This window comes from Typopeltis vanoorti, chromosome 7 (assembly GCF_054136105.1).
Source record: "Typopeltis vanoorti isolate ZY-2024b chromosome 7, IOZ_Tvanoo_1.0, whole genome shotgun sequence".
NCBI classification, from domain to species: Eukaryota; Metazoa; Arthropoda; class Arachnida; order Uropygi; family Thelyphonidae; genus Typopeltis; species Typopeltis vanoorti.
Genome location: NC_143555.1, coordinates 65894222 through 65915184, shown reverse-complemented (window position 1 = coordinate 65915184; position 20963 = coordinate 65894222). Strand labels below are relative to the sequence as shown.

The 20963-nt window shown below is 35.5% G+C and overlaps 1 protein-coding gene across 5 annotated transcripts in view; it reads left to right on the top strand.

Annotated features, from left to right (window-relative positions):
• The first annotated feature begins 9385 nt into the window (after positions 1–9385).
• SCCRO4 (DCN1-like protein SCCRO4) overlaps positions 9386–20963 on the top strand; it is a 264907-nt gene continuing 253329 nt past the window's right edge. The window contains exons 1-2 of one of the 5 annotated variants that reach the window (XM_090395325.1): positions 9386–9404; positions 17757–17894. The gene's annotated coding sequence lies outside the window, so the exon portion shown is untranslated. Of the gene's footprint in view, positions 9405–9607; positions 9745–17756; positions 17895–20963 lie in introns of those variants that run through there. The other 4 variants (XM_090395323.1, XM_090395326.1, XM_090395322.1 and 1 more) reach the window with 4 other exon arrangements.

The window sequence follows — 20963 nt, the reverse complement described above, 5'->3', positions numbered from 1 at the left end:
TGTTATGGCTTCTTTTATTCACTCCCAAATCATAAAAGAAGCCATAGCAGTTATCCGTTCTAAACACAACCTAAATAGAAACCAAGGATTAATTCTGCGTGATATTTGGAAGACCCTCATAAGATCTTTAAGCTTGCCAGAGTTAAATCTTGCTGCTAATTACAGAACATTCCTACATAACAACAGCTGACATCATACGCACTTCATGCGTGTGATGTATGCGTTCTTCTATTTTTGTAAAAAATACAGTTGTATTCGGTTCTTCCCTTCATGAACAGTTTTAGTGCTTAAGTTGTTTTGTATCTATTATTTTTTACCCTGAAGAAGCCAAACAGCATAAGTTGCCGACACTTGTCAGTATTTCTTACTTAATTTCAAATAAATTTGACCTATATAAACCCAATTGAAGTCAATCCTTTCCATAGGAGGATCCATCTTTAAGCATAAAAATATACCAGGGCTGTTCAATAAGTCCTGCAAAGTCTAAAAGATGGCCCACCAGTGCTTATTTAGGGTACTTTTAGTTTCTGGCAACTGTTGGAGGATCACACACTAAGTTTCAGTCAGATAGATCTATTACTCTGTGTTTGGCATTCATTTGAATTGATCAAGTACCGTGATTTGTGAAAAATGGATGAGAAAGAATTTCGTGTAGTAAGTGATTAAATTACTTTTTGAAAGGCAAAACGAATCAGGAAACCAAAGCTAAGATTGATAAACATTACGTTGAGTCTGCACCTTCGATTAGAATAGTTTAGAAGTGGTTTAGTAACTTCTGAAGTGGTCATATAAGCACAAGTGATGCTGAACGTTCTGGACGCCCTGTTGAGGTCACTACTCCAGAAATTATTGAAAAAATCTGTATGGTGAGGGATGATAGAAGAGTGAAGGTGCGTGAAATTGCTAAGGCTGTGGGCATCTCAACTGACCATGTACATAACATTTTACATGAACATTTACATATGAGAAAACTATCCACAAGATGGGTGCCACGTTTTCTCACACTGGATCAAAAGCGTCAATGTGTGAATTGTTGCAAGGACAGCTTGAAGCTGTTTCAATGGAATTCAGAGGAATTTCTGCATCATTTCGTAACAATGAACGAAACATGGATTCATCACTACCAGCCTGAGACCAAGAAACAGTCAAAAAAATGGGTTGCAAGTGGGAAATCTGCACCAAAGAAAGCAAAAATCGTTCCTTCAGCAGGAAAGATTATGGCCACCGTCTTCTGGAATGCTCGTGGCATAATCTTCATAGACTTCTTGGAAAAGGGCAAAACAATTACTGGAATGTATTATGTGTCTTTGCTGGATCATTCATATAATGAAATAAAGGAAAAACGACCACACTTGGTGAAAGAGAAGATTCTTTTTCACCATGACAATGCACCTGCTCACTCTTCTGCAATTGTGACTGCAAAATTGGTCGATTTACGCTACGAAGTCTTCCCCCCCCCCCAGATTTGGCTCCCTCGGACTACTATTTGTTTCTGAAAATGAAAAAATGGCCGATAGGAAAGAGATTTTCATCAAATGATGAGGTGATTGCCGAAACAACTGCCTATTTTGGAGAGTTGGACAAATCATACTATATGGATGGGATCAAAAAACTCGAGCATCATTGGACTAAGTATATAGACCTCAAAGGAGACTATGTTGAAAAATAAAAAAAAAAGTTTGTCCCCAAAAAATTATGTTTTCTTCATTTTTGCATGGACTTATCGAACAACCCTCGTACATATAGTAACATGGAGAGCATCAGATGGAAAAAACATATAATCAAATTGATCATATAATGATACAAAGAAAATGGAGATGATTTCTTTTGAAAGTGAGATCAATGAGAGGAACAGATGCTTCTACAAACCATTTTTAGTAATAGGAGAAATTAAAATAAGATTAATGACCACTCGTAAAGGAAAAGTAATAGGCAAAAATAGAATGCATAACATAAATGAACTAAGAAATATAGAAACTAAAAGAAAATATGCAGTAGAGGTTAAAAATAGATATGAAGTTCTTACTCAGACCAGACAGAATAAACATGAATTCAGAAGCACTGAAAAAATATGACAAAGGTATTAAAAACATACACCATGAAGCCACAGAAAAAATACTAGGAGTGCACAGAAGAAAAGACAAAGAATAGATATCTTCACACAAAACTTAAATTTGAAGAAAGAAAAAAGAAATAAAGAAAAAATAATACAAGATAATAAAATATGAATAACATCAACTTACAAGAGAAATATAAAGAAATACAGAGGAGATTAAGTAAAATGCAAGAAAAGATAAGAGAGAGAGTTTACTGAAAACCTACTAAATGAGGCAGAAATTGCAGCTAATAGAGGTGATATTAAAACATTATATAATATTACAAGAACAATGTCAGGCAAAAAACATGTTATTAAACACAAACAAGAAAATAAAATAAATAATAATAAAAAAAGAAAATAGAAAGATGGGTGAAATATTTCAAAGAGATGATGAATAGAGAAAATCCTGAAAAAAAAATTCAAATCCCAGAAAGAAAAGAAAATATTAAAAATAGACACCAAAGAAATAACGAAAAGTGAAATACAAAAAGCACTAAATGAATGTAAAAATGGTATACCAAATGAACTATTAAAAGCAGATGTAGATTTAATGGTGAATATACTCTATCCATTTCAATGAAATATCAATAGAATGGAATACTGGATTACTGATCAAAATACCAAAAAGGAGATTTAACTGATTGCAATAATTGGAGGGAAATATCATTATTAAGCACAAGTAAAATACTAACGAGAATAATATTAGAAAAATTAAAAAAAAATCAAATTGACCAAAAGCTAAGAGAAACACAAGGAGGATTTAGAGCCAACAGCTCATGTACAGATCAAAAAGCAACACTAAAACCGATAACAGAACAGTCAATAAATTAAAGATGGCAAGCTATATTCTTAGTTTAATCAATTATTCAAGTGCAAGCAAACAAAGTTGGCACCTGGAATATTTTCAGGACATGGCAACTGATATATAGAGGCTAATAACTTCACATCACCTGCTTTAATATCCCATAGTTACTTGGGTGGTTGCCAGCAGTGTGAAGACCTCTGTGAGAAAAGGTATATGTGGAAGTACAAGGGAGGGGGGGGGGGGAATTATGAAGAACTCAGGAGACAGCTTGTGGGTGTAGCATGGAATGAGGAGTTAGCTGGAAAAGAGATCAATGCAGCTTGGGGGATTTTCAAGAACAATCTAGTAGAAGCAATGTCTAAATGTAATCCAAGGGTCAGAAGGTTAAATAAGGTAGTGTGAAATGGATGAATAAAGAGATTAAGCATTTCATACAGAGAAAAAGGGCATTATGGAGGCCTATAAGAGAAGTGGTAATAACCAATTCCATGAGGTCTACAAAGACCAGGCAAGGTAGATGATTTGGTTGGTAAGGGATAGCAAAAGTGAGGTACGAGCAGCAGTTAGCTAATAAAGCCAAAAATAATCCTAGGGAGTTCTTTCGATATATAGCCAGAAAAAAGACGAATGATTATGGAAGGATGACACTGAATGGAGAAAATGGTATAAAGACAGCTGTTGTGGAAGATATGGTGGAGATACTGAATGAGCAGTTCATAAAGGTCTTTCAATCTTGCAAATGTGACTTCATGGCGAGATTGAGAGCAGTTGATGAGGGGGAGGAGAGACTGAGTGTAAGTGAGCAAGAGGTGTATGGGGATTGAGCAAACTAGATGTGAATAAGGCTGTGGAACTTGATAATATATCACCACGTATTCTAAAGGAATGTGTCAACTCCCATTTGGCATTTGCCTTGACATGTATATATTTTTTTAATATGAGTCTTGCACTGAGTCAAGTTCCTAAGGAGTGGAAGGAGGGCAAGATCAGGGGTGCACCCAGGGAGGGGGCCAAGGGGCCCTGCCCACCCCAAAAAAAAAGAAAAATGAAAAAAAAAACACTAGAAAATTTTCCAAAAATCTTTTCCTAATTAAAATTCTTTTTTTATTTATTTATGTTATGTCTTATATTTCTATACTACTTATGAATTAGCGGTCACATAAAGTGAGAATACCCTATAGCTCTTGGGAATCGTGGCCGCTGTGAACGCAAGGCGAATGAAGTAGTGCTCTTGCAGATGGAGCGCTGATTCGTCTGCCCGAGCAGGGCCAGAGGAGATCACGGGTATTATGTATTGGCAATCACTGCAGATGCTCAGTTATAGGTCATATGCAATGTAGTGTGCATTCTAAAATCATCTACTCAACTTCCCCCCCCCCTCACCCTGATTCAATCTCGAGTGCTTGGCCCCCTCCAAGATTAAATCCTGAGTGAGGTACTGGGCAAGATTGTGCTGCTTCATCAGGGAGGTGATAGAACTCCAGTATCAAATTATAGGCCTATCTGTGTGTCAATGTTGTGGTCAAGTTGTTGGAAAAGCTTGTGAGAACTAGGATCCAGAATTGGGTTGACAAAAATTGTATTATCTTTGATGGATAGCATGGATTTACTGAATGGAGGTCATGTTTTAGTAATCTACTTAATCACCTTACTACAATAAGGTGACTGCTTCCTTGGACAGAGGAGAAGGATACACAGTAATATACTTAGATTTCACAAAGGCTTTTGATAGATTACCACATGATAAGTTGATAGTCAAACTAGAGCGGATGGGGTTGGATATCAGATTAGTACATTGGATCAGAGACTAGCTATCTGATAGGTATCACATGTTGTATATGGGGGAGCAATATCCTGGAAAAGGAAGGTCACTAGTGGTGTGCCTCAGGGGTCTGTCTTAGGACCATTACTGTTTAACTTGTATATTAATGACATTGGTGAAGATTTGGATGGAGATATTCAGTTGTTTGCAGATAATACAAAGTTGGGAAGAACTATGAAGAGTAGAGAAGATGTTGCAGCCCTACAAGAAGACTTCAATAAATTGATTGATTGGGCATGGGAATGGAAATGTGAGTTGAATGCTGCAAAATGTAAAGTTTTAAAATTTGAGAAAGAGAAAAGGGATGTAGAATTTATGCTTGATGGAGATATGTTGTCAGAGGTAGAGGAAATAAGAGATCTTGGGGTGATAGTGGATAAGGATCTGAAATTTAGGGGACACACTGCCAAAATTGTGAAGACAACACAACACAAAGATTTCTGGAAATGATGCAGAGGACACTGACTTGTAGAAGTAGGGAGATTCTTGTTCCATTGTATAAGGCTTTGATTGAGCCACATATAAGAGGGTTGAGCAAGGGAGCGAGAAGCAGGTTTTTTTGTATGCAGAATGGTGAGCGATTGGAATATCCTGCCTGAGAGTGTGGTGTGTTTAAAGCGTGGTATGATAAGCTGTGTGTATGGTAAAAGGACCTCCTAGATGAGTCTTTGACTCTATGGGGTCTTGGGTGATAATAATAATAATGCAAAGCACATATCCTTATGGACATGTATAATACTATGCATTATGGAAAGGGTCACCACCCAGACCGGTTTTGACCTTTATTGAGATCTCATCAGTGGGAGTAGACCCAGAGGTGATATCATGGAAGTAATGCAGAAGTCATATTTCCATATATGAGTATAAAAGCCGAAAGGTGTCGCACCTTATTATTAAATTACTCTGGATTAGAGATAGTTGTTGGAAGGTTTTCCACTTGGTTATACTATAAATTAAATATGCCAAGAAATTATATTCTTGGTTTAATCCTTTATCCAAGTGTAAGCAAACAAAGTTTGCACCTGGTAAGTTTGACATCTCCAATTCTGATAGCAGGCCTAATACCACTTTCTTTCATAATGTGATCCATTTAGATGATGAAGAAGAGTGGAGATAATGTGCATCTTTGTCTTACTCCTTAAACCATTTTCCTGTATTTTCTTCGATTCTAAATGCTGACTGCCAACTTAAATATAGAGTATGTATTGCTCTGTATAATATTGTAAGTTTGACATCTCCAATTCTGATAGCAGGCCTAATACCACTTTCTTTCATAATGTGATCCATTTAGATGATGAAGAAGAGTGGAGATAATGTGCATCTTTGTCTTACTCCTTAAACCATTTTCCTGTATTTTCTTCGATTCTAAATGCTGACTGCCAACTTAAATATAGAGTATGTATTGCTCTGTATAATATTCCATTCACCCCATATAACTAAAGTATTTTGAAAAGCATTTCTCTGGGAACCATGTCGTATGCCGATCAACAAAATTTAAACAAAAATTCTTGTTATATTCCAATGATTTCTCAACTATTTGTTTTAAAGTGAAAATGTGATCCTGACAACCTCTATCCAGCTTGTTCTTCACCAAGCTTCCCTTCCACAATTGTTCTTTGTCGTTTCTCAAGTATACTTGCAGAAATCTGACCAGGAACACCAGTAGGGAAATATCTCTATAATTCTCACATTCAGCTTTATTAACTTTTTTTTTTTTTTAGATGGGTACTATGAGAGCTCTACTTCAATCATTGGAGATTTGACCTTCTGACAAGGCCCTTTGAATTATGCAGTGTAGCCACTGCAAAACTTTATATCTCCATACTTGAGCATTTCTAGTCGAATATCTATTCCAGCTGCTTTTCCACATTTCAAATTTTTGACACCTTTTTATATCTCAAATATTGGTATGTACTTCTCTTTGAATTCCTCTTGAAATTTTTCTAGTATGGTTCAGTAGCTGATAGTTTGTCCCTATCTTCAGTTTTATGTCAACTTTATCATCTTTGATTCCTTTTACTATATGCCTTCTGCCATTCCTAAGTTTTTCAGTAGCCTCCAGAACATTTTGCCACCTTCCTGATATTTATTTTCCATATTATTACCAAAGTCTTCACATGAGTTTTGTTTAGCTACTTTAACACATAGCTTAGCTCTCTTACCTTTTTCTCTGTATTCTTTTAGGCCATCTGCTGACTTATTTGCTAGGAACTTCTGGTATGCTTTCCTCTTTTCCAGGACCTCTTCTGTAATTTCTTGTGTCCACCATGGTGTTCTTATTTTTCTATCCTTGCAGACAACTTTACCACATACCTCCCTAGCTGAATCAATCAATATCTTCTTCAGAGTTTGCTACTGAAATTTTTCTTTGACTCCAAGGTTTGGTTCTTGTTTAATTTTTTTTCAATAATGTTTATATAGTAAAGTCTACAATTTATCTGTAAGAGCTGCTCAACTTTCAATTCTTTTTAAAACTTTTTTACATACTGTTATTTTCAATGTGATATCCATTTTTATCCTTCTCAGTATACTAAGTAATGATCACTTCCAATTTCAAATCCTCTGTACACTCTTGTATTCAGACCCAGTATGTTGATATCACTATCAACAATGACATAGTCAATAAGGCATTTCTTATTTATTGTGTCTTCTCTCCATGTTAACTTGTGCACAAGTTAACATGGAGAGACACAAGTTAACAACAAGGATCACTTTTTTCATTTTCTTTATGTCAATTACCTGTTCTAATGACTCAAAAAATTCCTCCACATTGAAAGATGTGTTATTTATTTTTAATATATTGTCTGTGAAGAACTGCAGTAATTAAATTCCATTTTTATTTTGCACTGTTCAATGAATTTTTGGTATGTTCCTAGCATTATTGGTTCCAATTTTGAGCATTTAAATCTCTAGCTATAATGATTGCTTCTGCTTGTTTTATTTTACAAGAATTTTTAATTCTTCATATAATGCATTTATTTCATTTCTTGTTTCTCCTCTTCAGGACTACAAACACTTATGAAATTTATTATATGTCCTTTCATCTTTAATCACATATGAATGTTTATTTCATATGTGATTTTAAAATAGTTATATTATTTTATATTTAACTCATATTGTTCATATAGTATTATTGCTACTCCCACTTTTGTTTTCTTCCTTACTTACTTCACTGTATGCTGTCACATAGTTCTGTGTTTTATACATTCGTTTCTTTAATTAGTTTGTCTTCTTGTTTGATATTAATGATCTCACATTACAAGTTGGAAACAGTATTATTTAAAAATAACACTATTTCCAACTTTTCAATTTCCTTATCCAATCCATGAGTTTCATATGGTCAATCTTCATGGGTTCCTTGAGCAAGATAAGTTTACATCTTGGGAGAGGTTGCTAACCTAGCCTCTTGACCCCCCCACCATGCATTAGCTAGGTATAGTGATGTGGCCTTCATACTAGGGTGCTCATTTTGATAGTATACACTACTGACATGCTTTATCCACATTGTACATTCACCCCCTTAATTTATGACGGCCAGTTTGGGTGACTTCAGGAAGGTCTCAGATAATAATAATAATATTAAGCACGTGCACACACAGACACAGGGTGTGTTGTGTGTGTGCAAAATGTAAGTTCATGGCAAACGGTGTTAGACTATATCAGATGATTTAAAGACATAATTTAATTCAATCAGCAGTGTTCAAATTGAATGAAAATAATAGTTGTGATACTATTAATACATTTATAATGGAGTTATGTAAAATTTTAATAAAATGAAATAAATTAACTAAAATAGACTGTAGAAAGATATATAATAATAGTAATAATAATAATATTAAGGTATGTACAATTATAAATTAAGTAATCTTTATTAAATGAGTTAAAAAAAGTATACAATATAGCAAGCTCTCGCATAAAATAACTACATCGAGAGTCTAAAACTATATATATTAACAATATGTATAATTTTAAGCATCCCGCTCAACTTTTAAAAATATGTGAATTTTAAAGAACGAGCACAATAAAAAAAGAGAGGTAATCCTGTATAAATCTTCTAATAGAAGAAATTTAAATATTATATTAAACAGTGAATGAGAACGAATGTCCGGCGAATAGCGAATACTGTCTGAGAACGAACAACTACAAATGGAAAAGGTCATTTGCTATAGGCTTGCAATAGAATACATATTTAGCACGCAACATATTCAAGAGGGTAAGTTATTGCATGTACACAATTTTGAAACAATAACCATTATGATCACCATGCCAAAACATTTTGTAATTCAAATAATTACTTGCTAAATGATTTTTCCCACTGTACCATTTATATGAGATAGAATCAGTTACTGCAGTTAGGCAATGAACAATTTTTTTTAATTGAAAAATATTTGTAAACTGTGGCCAAAATCCACGAACATGAAACACTGATGAAATCTAGTAAATCTTACTGCTTCTTTACTCAAATATAAAGATGATACCGATATTATAATTGCTACTAGCTAGAAAAGGAATTAATATTAAAATATAAATGAAACATTTCGAATTACATTATCTTCTTTTAAACTGACAGCACATGCAAAACTAGACGCAATGATGCCCAACAAAATCACATGCACCGAATAGAGATTTCCTGTTCCGGTTACGGGAAAAGGTGATGCATGAAAGACCTTTTAACACAGGTATAAGCAGAGATATTAACTTTTGTTCTTCAAAAAGCGAATTTATTTTTATTATAAATTTATTTTAATGAAGTTTATTTACATTAATATTATTCAATAACTTTTTTTTGCTTTTTAAAGAAATTTGCTTCGTTGAATTTCTTCCTTGCTCACCGGATTTGTTCACATAGTAGTCATCTCTCGAGTATGAACAGTGCGCGTGAGGTGTTACTGGGGAACTGTTGGGAAGGACGTCGGTGTTCGATAACGGGTGTGTTGATGTATGTGTACTGGCGAAATGTGTTGTTAATTTGTTGAACTTTTGTACTTTCTTAATATAGAACTGTATCCATTAAACGGGGTATGGATTTAGTTATTCTTCTTGAATTTTATTTGGTCTCGTTGATTTGGATCATTTATATGTATATATATATATATATTAAAATTATTGACAATTAATGTACACTTTAATTTGGCAGATCACTTTGGATGGAATGGAACATTTTATAAAACTACTATTGTAGAAAGATGTGGGTGAGTTTACGATGCATACATTCGTTATGGAAAACGCGATATCCAACTCTAGCGGATTGGCCGTCTGTTCTCCGCATCCGTTTTCTATAGATGTATGCATAGCTGTCCTATCGTCGTTACTTAGGCGTAGACTGTAGACGACCTTGGATTTTCAGGAACGCCAAATTCTTGGTGTACCTTCTGTGTTAATCAACTGGTAGGCTTAGAGAAAGACGTTAAAATTCCTAAATTATCTGTTCCATTGGCTTCAGATTTAAGCACAAGTGAATTAGCGTTAATATACAAAGCATTATGTAGTGCGATAAAAAAAAAGTGTTTATTATATTTAAAAACTTGCCATCACGATATCATAAATATTCAGAAATAAAACGAGTAATAGTTGTTTCATACTATACCGTTAATGATGTTAAAAGAAAATATTTAAAAGTGGACAATGGTTTACATTAAGCATTCTAAGAATAGGATTAGCCGGTTTTTTTTCTTTTTTTTTTTTTAAAGGCGTGAAAACTTGAGTTCATTTTTCCTAAACGATTGATCTTTGCATGGTTTGTTTTCCTACCATGACTGCATTACTTTATTATTACTTTTGGATCGTTTTATCGTGGTGATATCGCATGGCAATTACAGAAAACATAAGCATGTGCATAATTTACACTCCTTTAAAGTATAGCTCCATCTTAGCATGTTTTTAACACGCAAAAACTGCCATTATGCGAGGAAGGGTGGGGGGGGAATTGCAGTTCTGATTTCTATGTGGGCAACATATTCAGTAAAGCCTATGTAAAGTTGGATATTGGTTATCATGGAAATGTATATAGTATGCCCTTTGATCATTTTTAACTTTTAAATTTATACTTTAATTAGCTTGGCAGTTTTAATAGTGTTAGCTGATCAATCATGAACTCAATGATTAGTCTGTTTCTGCTGCTGAGAGTGATGACATAAGTACTTCACAGTAAAAAGATGATGGTAAAATAAATTAACAATTTATGTTTAACCTCTAATCTGGTAGTTAAATATCAATTAAAAGTACATGTTTAAATCTTATTATAAGATACAGAATCATTACATTTCATAATCATGCTTAAAACCATACTGATCATACTGACTACACACGAAGATGGAGAGTCTCTGATCTGATATTTCATCAGAGAAGGAGATCATAACTGAGGTATCACATTTCCCTCCAGTTGGTGAGAGTGATTATGAAGTGATCACCTGGATGGTGGCTAGCTATATGAAGACTTCTGTGAGGAAAGGATATAGTAACGTGTAACTATGAGGCTGGTGATTATGAAAAGCCAAAGAGATAGTTTGAAATGAGGAGTCAAGCAGCAAGGAGATAAATGCTGCTTTCATTTAACAGTATCACCGTGTGAATCTGAATCAATGAAGGGATTAAGTATGAAATCTGGAAGAAGGCATCACAAGATGAGTAATGGTAATAAGTTGCACAAAGAGTATAAAAATCAGGCCAGGAATGTGACTTAGTAAGGACAGCAAAATTGAGTATGAACAGAAATTAGCAAATCACATGTGGCAAGTGGAAGGAAGAATGATTATAACAAGATGTTAATAGATGAAAATGGTAGATTGGTAACTGCTGTAGAGAGTTGAGTGTTCATTGAGTAATTCATTAAGGCATTTCATCCTGATGTAAAATCATGAGATACTCAAGTATAGAGTAAATGAAAGACGTCTTACTGGTGAATGTGCAAGAGGTATATGAGAAGTTAAGTAAGCTTTATATCAATAGGATTCAATGACATATCACCACATATCTTAAGGAAATTGGTACAGTTATAGGGAATTAGCATTACCCTTGGGTTACCAGTTTAACAAGAGTTGCAGCAGCACAACTCCCAAAGAATTGGACGGAAGGTAAAATTGTACCACTTCACAAAGGTCATGAAAGGCTGAGGCTACAAATTATAGGCCAATCTGTATATTTGGAGTTATGGGTAAGGGGATGGAGAGAGCTAGAATACAGGAGTGGATTGATAATAGCAGTATTCTCTGTGATTGTCAGTATGGGGGGTTGCGTAAAGGGATATATGTTTTACCGGTATACTTATGTATTATAATTATGTGAAGAGTGTATTGGACAAAGGAGATGAATTTACAGTGGTATACTTAGATATTACAAAGACTTTTGATAGACTCTCGTGTAGTGAATTGGTTACTATGTATTTAGGCTTAGGTGCTGGTTTACACTCGTAATACAATATAATGGAATAATGATAGCACAAAGAGAAATAATTATAGACAGGTTTAATCATTTGAATATTTTGTCTGACATAGTTACATCTTCAGGAATAGAAAGTTAAAATTGTAATAATAAACACACATCAGAAACAATAAGTGAAATTAGAAGAAAAAAATGAAATTATGCTATTTAAAGATTCAAGTCTTATGAGGGGGGGGGGGAACTCTATGGGTGCTGTTGGTTAGCCGTAGTTGTTGGGCAGGAAGCATAAGAATTAGTTTTCCAAACCTTGGGAAGTTTAACACAACTACATTTATGAAGATTAGGCTGAATTTTTAAATCTGAAATTAATTCTAAAACATCTTTAAAGTTTGTCTTTACAGTGATGGAGCATAATAGTTTTATTTCATGTGATTCTGTGCAAGGTATCTAAAGTATGGTCAGCTAGACGTGACTGACTACAATTGTGGGAGTGGATATATTTTTTGTGTTGTTAGGCAGATGTTAGCTGCCCTCCCAGTCTAACCATAATATGATAGGTTTCAAGAACAAGGATGAACACCTGGAATGGATGGATCATTAGGAGAGTGTAAAAGGGCAGCTAGCTTCCAATGAAACTTGAAAGCAGTGTAGGATTGTATTTAAAGTTCTAGGTATGTTTTCTGAAGCACCCTTGATGTCTGGGACCAGTAAGGTTAAGCTGACCATACCTTGCACAGAATCATATGGAAGAGAACTATTATGCTCCATCACAGCGATCACAAACTTGTAAGACTCTTTTTAGAATTAGTTGCAGATTTAAAAAATCAGCCTAATCTTAATAAATATAGTTGTGTTAAACTTCCCAAGGTTTGGAAAACTTCAATTCTTATGCCTCCTGCCTAACCACTAAGGCTAGCCAACAGCTCCCATAGAGGACACCTCATAAGACTTTAGTTTTTAGTCTAATTTCATTTCTTCCACTTATTGTTTCTAGTGTGTGTTTATTATTTCTATTTTAACATTCTATTTCTGAAGATGTTTCTGTGTCAGAGACAAGATATTAAAAAGATTAAACCTGCTGTTTAATTATTTTGTTTTGCTTTGTAGTTATTCCATTAAATTATATTATGAGAATTGTATAGGTGACCAGCTGTCAGGTAGATATCTGCAAGTTGGATATGGAGGATGCAGTAGTGAGTACTGCAGGGATCTGCTTTGGGCCATTATGCATTAGTTATATTGTGGTGGCTTTTGCTGGAGATCTACAGCTGTTTGCAAATGATGCAAAATTGGGACTTGGTTTATTATATAATTATGTGGCTATTTGTTTAGGATTTCAGATGTAGGAATCATTTACAAGGTTATCTTCTTTGATAGTCAGAAGTTTTAAAAGTATAAGTGTCATCAGAGCAACATTCGAATTGAGGTCTTTTTTTTTTTTTTTTTACATTAAAAAAACTCAAGAGAATAAGTATTATTAATATTTCAATTTTAATTTGAATCAATAATGCAAAAAAATAATAATTGAAGTGAAAAGAGATGTCATCCAGGCATGAAAGTGAATCTTCCACAGATTTGTTGACAGCCGTATTGTTCATGTAGTTTTCCTATACAGTTATGATACAGTGTATTGTTTAAGTGTTCATGGTTAGTTTTATATTAGTTAGCATGATTGTTTTACTTTTGCTGGCTTAAAACTGAAAAATTAAGCAGTGACCTGAAAGTGTATTTCACAGGCCTGTCTGTTATATACCTTCATTAATTCCTAACTTTTGCTGCCCATCAAAAGTTTAAGAACTTGCAGCTTGTTAGTAGCATGGATAGACTAAGGGTTAGATGATCCAGGAATATTATGCTAGACTAAATTTTGATCACTTCCAATAAACAGGATGATTGTTTTACAGTGGCAATACTTATCTTGCAATTGATAAGGTGTGAACTGATATAGTTCATTGACTGACTGATTATTATTATTACGTAACACCTCCAAGGAGTCCAAAGACTTGAGGGAGGGCACCTACTCTACAACTGTCTCCACCACTCAATCCACCAACTACAACAAACCCCATCATCTACACCAATGACACCACTTCCCACCACCACCATCACTGGTATTTTCACAGACAATCGCAAACATTCATGCCTATGGCAGGATTTGAACCCGCAGCCATTTGATTGGGGAGTGGATATGCTAACCACTCGGCCAACTAGGCTGGCATATATAATGTAGAACTTTAGTATGAGCACGGTACACTAAACCACCTGTTTCATTCTTAGAATTGTCTGTATAGTGGCATAAACTGGACTCATTCCTAAAGCATGTAAATAGTGGTAAAATAGTTTGATACGTCATTTTATAAGACTGACTTTGCTTTTGCCATGGAAACAAACATGATTGATTTTGTGTATCAGAGTAGTTTGTTATAAGAACAAAATAAACATACCACTAATTTTAAACATTTTGAATTAATTCAATTTATGCTGCAAATATGTACAACAATTTTAAGAAGAAAATGAATATTTTAGCAGTATGAGGGGTTTCAGAACCAAAGAACCACAAGATGTCCTCTCCTTACTAAAGTTATCATTGAAAGCAGCACTGTGATATCAGCAGTATTTTTGAGCACTGTAGCAGTTTCCAATATCCAGGCTGATGCATGTAGTATCATGATTTTTTTTTTTTTTTTTTTTTTTGTTAATTTTATTTCTGTTTTACTGGTCAGAATTAGACTGCAACTGTCAATATATGACCAGCATTGATGAAGCCAGAGACTTGGGAGTGTCATTGAATAAGGAGTTAAAGTTTAGGGGGGCACATAGCAAAAGTGGCTAAAGCAGCTCATCAGATCACTTGGTTATCGAAGAATACTTTAATGAGCAGAGACAAGCAGGTTATTGTTCCTCTTTATCGAGCCTTGATAAGACCCCACCTTGACTACTGTGTGTGTGCAGATCTGGTCATCGGGGTTCCTTGGTGATGGGAGGAGGTCGAGAGGATTCAGAGGCGAGTGACCAAGATGGTAGTTGGTCTATGGAATGAACCCCACGAGAACAGGTTGAAGATTTGTGGGTTATGGTTGATACACAGAAAAGGGGTGATATGAGAGACATTTGAGTTTCTGAGGGGTTTTTACAAGATTAATTCAGAGGAAATTTTTCAGAACAGGTGTGGTGGTGGGAGAACTAGGGGCCATCCATGGAAACTGAGCAAGAGTGTAGTTAGCATGGATATTAGAACTAGGTTTTTTACTTGGAGAGTGGTGAATGAGTGGAATAAGCTGCCAGAGTCTGTTGTGGGTGCAATGACTGTGAATGACCTCAAAGCAAGTATGATAGATACTGTGTAAATGCTGAGTAGTTCTTGACATGATGTTTAGGGCTTCCCTTGATAAGTCTAAGGAATCCTTGGAGTTGCCTGTAATAATAATAGTCTGCTGGCAGCTTGTTGCAGACCACTGAGTTGGAGTCTTACAGGATTGATAATGCATTGTTACTGGTGTGTGTGTGGGGGGGGGGTATTGGCTCAAGGAATACATGAAAAATTCCTCATCTTTAAATGGCCAGCAAGTTGCTGAATTGCATTCCAATTGAACATATGTAGAAAAAGGTATTCATTGTATGATAAACACTGTATTCATCATTGAGTTATTTCAGGATTCCTTATAGACATGATGATATTATACATTCAGATGAACATAAACAACTAGTTAAATCAGTGTAGCATTGAGTACAAACTGCTATCATGGAAAAGGCACTCAATATGCAGTTAGAAGATGATCATAATTCACTATATATACACTTATCATCAGTGTATATATACACTGCTTAGAAAGAAGTCAACAGACACCCCATAGTCAAGATGTATTGTGCATGTAACTAGTTTGTAGCTAGTATCAGTTGGAGGAATACGATGTTCCTAAGTCACTGCAGCTGTATCCATGTGAAATGGCTGCAAGAAGGCAACTGATAGTTTGAAAGAGGCATTGTGATAGGATGCCATGTTAGGCCTATCTGTTTAGCAGATTGTGCCATCTCAGGTCAACAGTCAGTGATATCATACTGAGATGGAAGTGCCACCCACTGTGCATGACCCGCCACACTCAGCAAACATAACTATAGGGTGCTACAAAGGGTGATATGTAAAACTGCCATTCATTAGCCAAGACGTTGAATGCAGATTTCTGGGTATCAACTGGAACACGAATCTGCACAAAAACATTCAGAACTGAGGCTCACAATGTGGGTTTACATGGTAGGATGCAATATCCAAGTCTCACATTACTTAAACTAACATGCAGTTGTCATCTTCAGTGGTGCTAAGATCATGTACAGTAGGTCATGAAAGCATGGAAAGCTGTGTTAATGAGCAACGAATCATGCTACACCCTCTACTAAACAGAGGACAGGTGTAGGTGTGGCAGATCCAAGGTGAATGTCTCTTACCACGAGTAATTCTAGCTGTGAAATTCAGAGGTGTCGTTGCGATGGTATGGTCCTGTTTTTCCTGGTTTGGCCTCTGTTTGTGGTGTGCTGCAAACATCGAACTTCGAGGTATCTGAACATTCTGAACAATGCAATGATTCCTACTTTGTGGCATTGCTACAGAACTGACCATTGTTTCTTTCAGCACGACACTAACAATGCACCATGTCACAAGGCTTCTGCTGTAACTGTTTGGTTTATGAACATCACTACACGACTGGCCTCCACAGAGCCCTGATCCTCAACCCTATTGCTCATCTGTGGAATGCACTGGAGTGTTGGGTGAGGTCAAGGGATGTTCACCTGCACAACAGTGCAGGACCTCATTACATGCCTACAGGAAGAATGGTCCAAAATTCCTGTTGATCGCTATCATATGCTTGTGGAAAGTATGCCCCTTAGGATTACTACAGTCATCACAGTGAAAGTTGGTCCTACATGTGTTCCTACTTTGTTTTGTAATGACTTAAGATACATTGTTTTAAAGTTTAAAATAGGATTCTGTTAATTAAATATTAAGAAAACATATCATTAGTATATGGAACTGAAATATATGCAGATAAAAATATTAATCAATTCTCACGGAATCACCATACTCATTTCAAGGGATCTTCTCCATATCTGTGTATTGAGCTTCAACTTATTCACTCACTACTGTCATTTACCACACACACTGGCAATGCACTACACTCACTCAGGACTTTACATGTGCATTTTAACTATTTCAGTATAGCTACTCACCACAGCATAAGAACAAAATGAATATGATATTTTATTGAGTTGCTGATATTTTGTTGAATTCCACACTGGCATCCACAGAAACATTTTTGTTTTTCTGGAATCTAGAACTAACATTCTACCATAACTCTTTATAGGAATTTAAGGTACCTTCAGCATAACAACTACAAGCTACCGTAAATTCCTATAAAGAGTTACGGTAGAATGTTAGTTCTAGATTGCAGAAAAACAAGCATTTCTGTGGATGCTAGTTTGGAATTCAACAAAATATCAGCTCATTGTAAGACTTTCTCCTAAATTTTTGGTAAATTAATGCAGCCATATGATGTTTGGGAAGTGGTTCATTACTGTTGCTGACTTCAGAAATAGTCTTTGACATGTAATAGCTTTTGCATGGTACTGTAGTGTTTTTTTTTTTTCCTCCTATTTAGTTGTCTAAAGAACTGTCCAGAATGTGGTCTGTCAGTCTTGATATGCCATAACAGTGGTAGAATACATCTTTGTTTCTCAAGAAAGATGTTAACAAAATCTTCCTCTCTGTTCATAGTTGGCTAAATTATAGTCACAAGGTAAGTTACATACACTTAGATGTGTTAAAGGATGGAATTTGTTCTTAGAAGAATAAAGGAGTATTAGTTTGATATGTGGTTTAAAAAGTGGTGTGAAGATATTTATATAACTGTTCTCTTGATATAGGGATGAGAATAATTTTACTCTCTTCATGTATGAGAAGAGAAGTGGATATGAGAAAATATAGTATTTTATCTGCAGCTGTTGGCTAAAAAAAGTATAGCAGAAATCGCTGAGTCCTATGACAAACTGTAATTAGAACAAAAGTGCTGGTTCTGTGTGTTAGTGCTTTGAAGCTGCTGTATTGTCAGGCTGGGTAATGATATGACCTTATCAGTATCTAGCTTTCTATAACCAGAAAAAGATAGTAATGAGAACTCAACATGATTGTCACATGTCATGAGGCTTTCCATCAGCTAGCAAATATTCCTGTTACTGGATTACGTCTGGGTGTCACACAAGAATATGAGATTGGGCACCCTTATATGAAGTGATTGATCATGAGATTTTTATATGCATGCCTCTATTCTCTATGGAGATAGCAGGTTTTTCATCCTGTAAATCAGGCAAACTGGCCATTAGAATACACAATTAACATACATAATACACTAGTTTCATAGCCTGAGTTTCTTCCGTTGTAAATGTTGTTGAGTGGTTGAGACTGAGTTTGTAAAGCAGGTGCCTCCCTCGATGAGTCTCTGGACTCCCTGGAGGTGTCAAATAATAATAATAAAAATCAAAATGAACTAAACCAGTCTGTTCTCTAAGTTTCTGACATTACCTATCATGAAAGACATTAACTAAAATAACAGTGACACTTCATATAAAAAAAAAAAAGAAACTCTCCCACAAAATGTAACAAAAAAATTGCAATAAAATACTGTCACATTCACTTCATTATCATTTTTGATAGCAAATCAGACCTAAATATTATTATTATTTATATAGGAACTCCATGGAGTAAAAAAAAAACTCATTGCAGGAGACCCACGCTACTCATTATTCACACAATGCCTATCATACATCGTTCACTCATTCACCACTCTCCAAGTAAAGAACTTAGTCTGCATACCCTTACTAACCAAACTGCTAGATGACTTCCAAGTGTGATCCTTTGTTTTCCTTTTACTCCCCATGTATTGAAAATTTTCTTTTGTGTTAATCTTATAGCATCCCTTAGTAACTAGTAATCTCATAAGTTTCTATTATATCCCTTATTCTCCACCTCTCAGCTAAACTCTGCAACCCCCCCCCCCCCACACACACACCCTCATTCTATCTTCATACGAAACCGAAACCATTCCATAGAACTGTCACCAGCTTGGTCATTTGTCTCTGAATCCTTTCCACAACTCATGATTCCTAAGAAATGCATGTGACCAAATCTATGCACAGTAGTCAACATGTGGCTGAATCATATCCTTATAAAGAGGGATAAAATCTCTCTATCTTTACATGTTGATGTGTTCTTCAGCAACCAAGTAATCCTCTGAGTTATTTTGCAAATTCTTGCAATATGACCTCTGAATTTCATATCTCTATCCACCATCAGCCCCAGATCCCTAACATCATCAATTTTCTGTGAACTGGTATCATTAATATGATACGAAGTGTCATCTTTTCAGTGCATTACCTTACCCATTTGTTGAGGTTTAAACGCTATGAAGAATTCATGTCGGAGGTTTAATCGAATGTTATCAGCACTGAGAAAGGATTAAAACTAATTTTAATACTTGCAATAGTTCGTCTCCATCACAGAGACATCTTCAGGGATTGCAAAGAAAACTTTTTATAGCAACACACACACACAAAATAATACAATAGTGAGTGAAACTAAAGTCCTCTCTAGGTGGTGCACCCTCTATGGGCATTTGCAGGTGGCCTAGGATATAAAGAGGGATCTCTGATAAATAATGTTTCCCAAATTTTGGGAAGTTTAATGCAACCGTATTTGTTTAAATTCAATTGATTCCTGACTGCAGATGCAGATTCAAAGAATAGTCTTTCTTTTTTGAATTTAATATGATGGAGCATGGTAGTTTTTTTTCCAGGAGATCCTGTGGGTTGTATCCAAAACATGGCCAATCTGCAAGGCCAGATTGACCATAATCGTGATTGCAGATATATGACTTGTGTTCTTCTAACTGGATGGTTGCTGATCTACCTGTCTGTCTGAAGTAAGCCAGTTTACATCAAAAGGTACTCTATATACTCCTGGCACGGAGAGAGGAGGGAGCTGATCTTTGGTGGAACAGATAAGGGTAGCAAGTTTATGGTGGGGCTTAAAAGCTGTATGGAGGTTGTACTTTTTTAATGATCGGGCTATTTTTTCTGATGTACCATGGATGTAAGTTATAGTGAAGTGATGGCATTTCTGAAGAGATGGTCGGAGAACGGGGAAGGACTTGATTATTTTTTTTTTTTAATTCTGTAGCCATTGGAAAGGAAGGTGTTGTGTATGTGTAGTATGAGTTCTGTTGAAAGGGCAGTTTCACTGGAACAAAGATTGTGGACTCTATTGGTAAGAGTTTTAATAATGCCATATTGCTAAGAGGGGTGGTGGTGGGAGAGTGTGAATGTATCTGCCTGTATGAGTAGGTTTTCTATATACAGAGAAAGAAAGGCATAGTAACACGCCTTCTTAGTAACACGTAACACGCCTTCCTACCATTAGGAAGGCGTGTTACTAAGGTGTCTAGGAAGGGTAAACTATTGTTATTTTCCTTTTCCATCGTAAACTGGATTCTTGAATGTAGATTATTGAGGTGACTGAGGAAGGAATCTAATGTGTCTGGGCCATGAGACCAAATAGAGAACACATCATCTACATATCTTAGCCAGATAGAAGGTTTTAGAGGGGGAAGAGTCTATGGCTCGTTTTTCAAAATTTTCCATGTAAAAATTGACAAGAGGGAGGGGGGTGAGAGGATACAACCCACAGGATCTCCTGAAAAAAACCACCATACTCCACCATAGTAAATTCAAAAAAGAAAGACTATTCTTTGAATCTACATCTCCACTCAGGAATCAACGAAATTTAAACAGATACGGTTGCATTAAACTTCCCA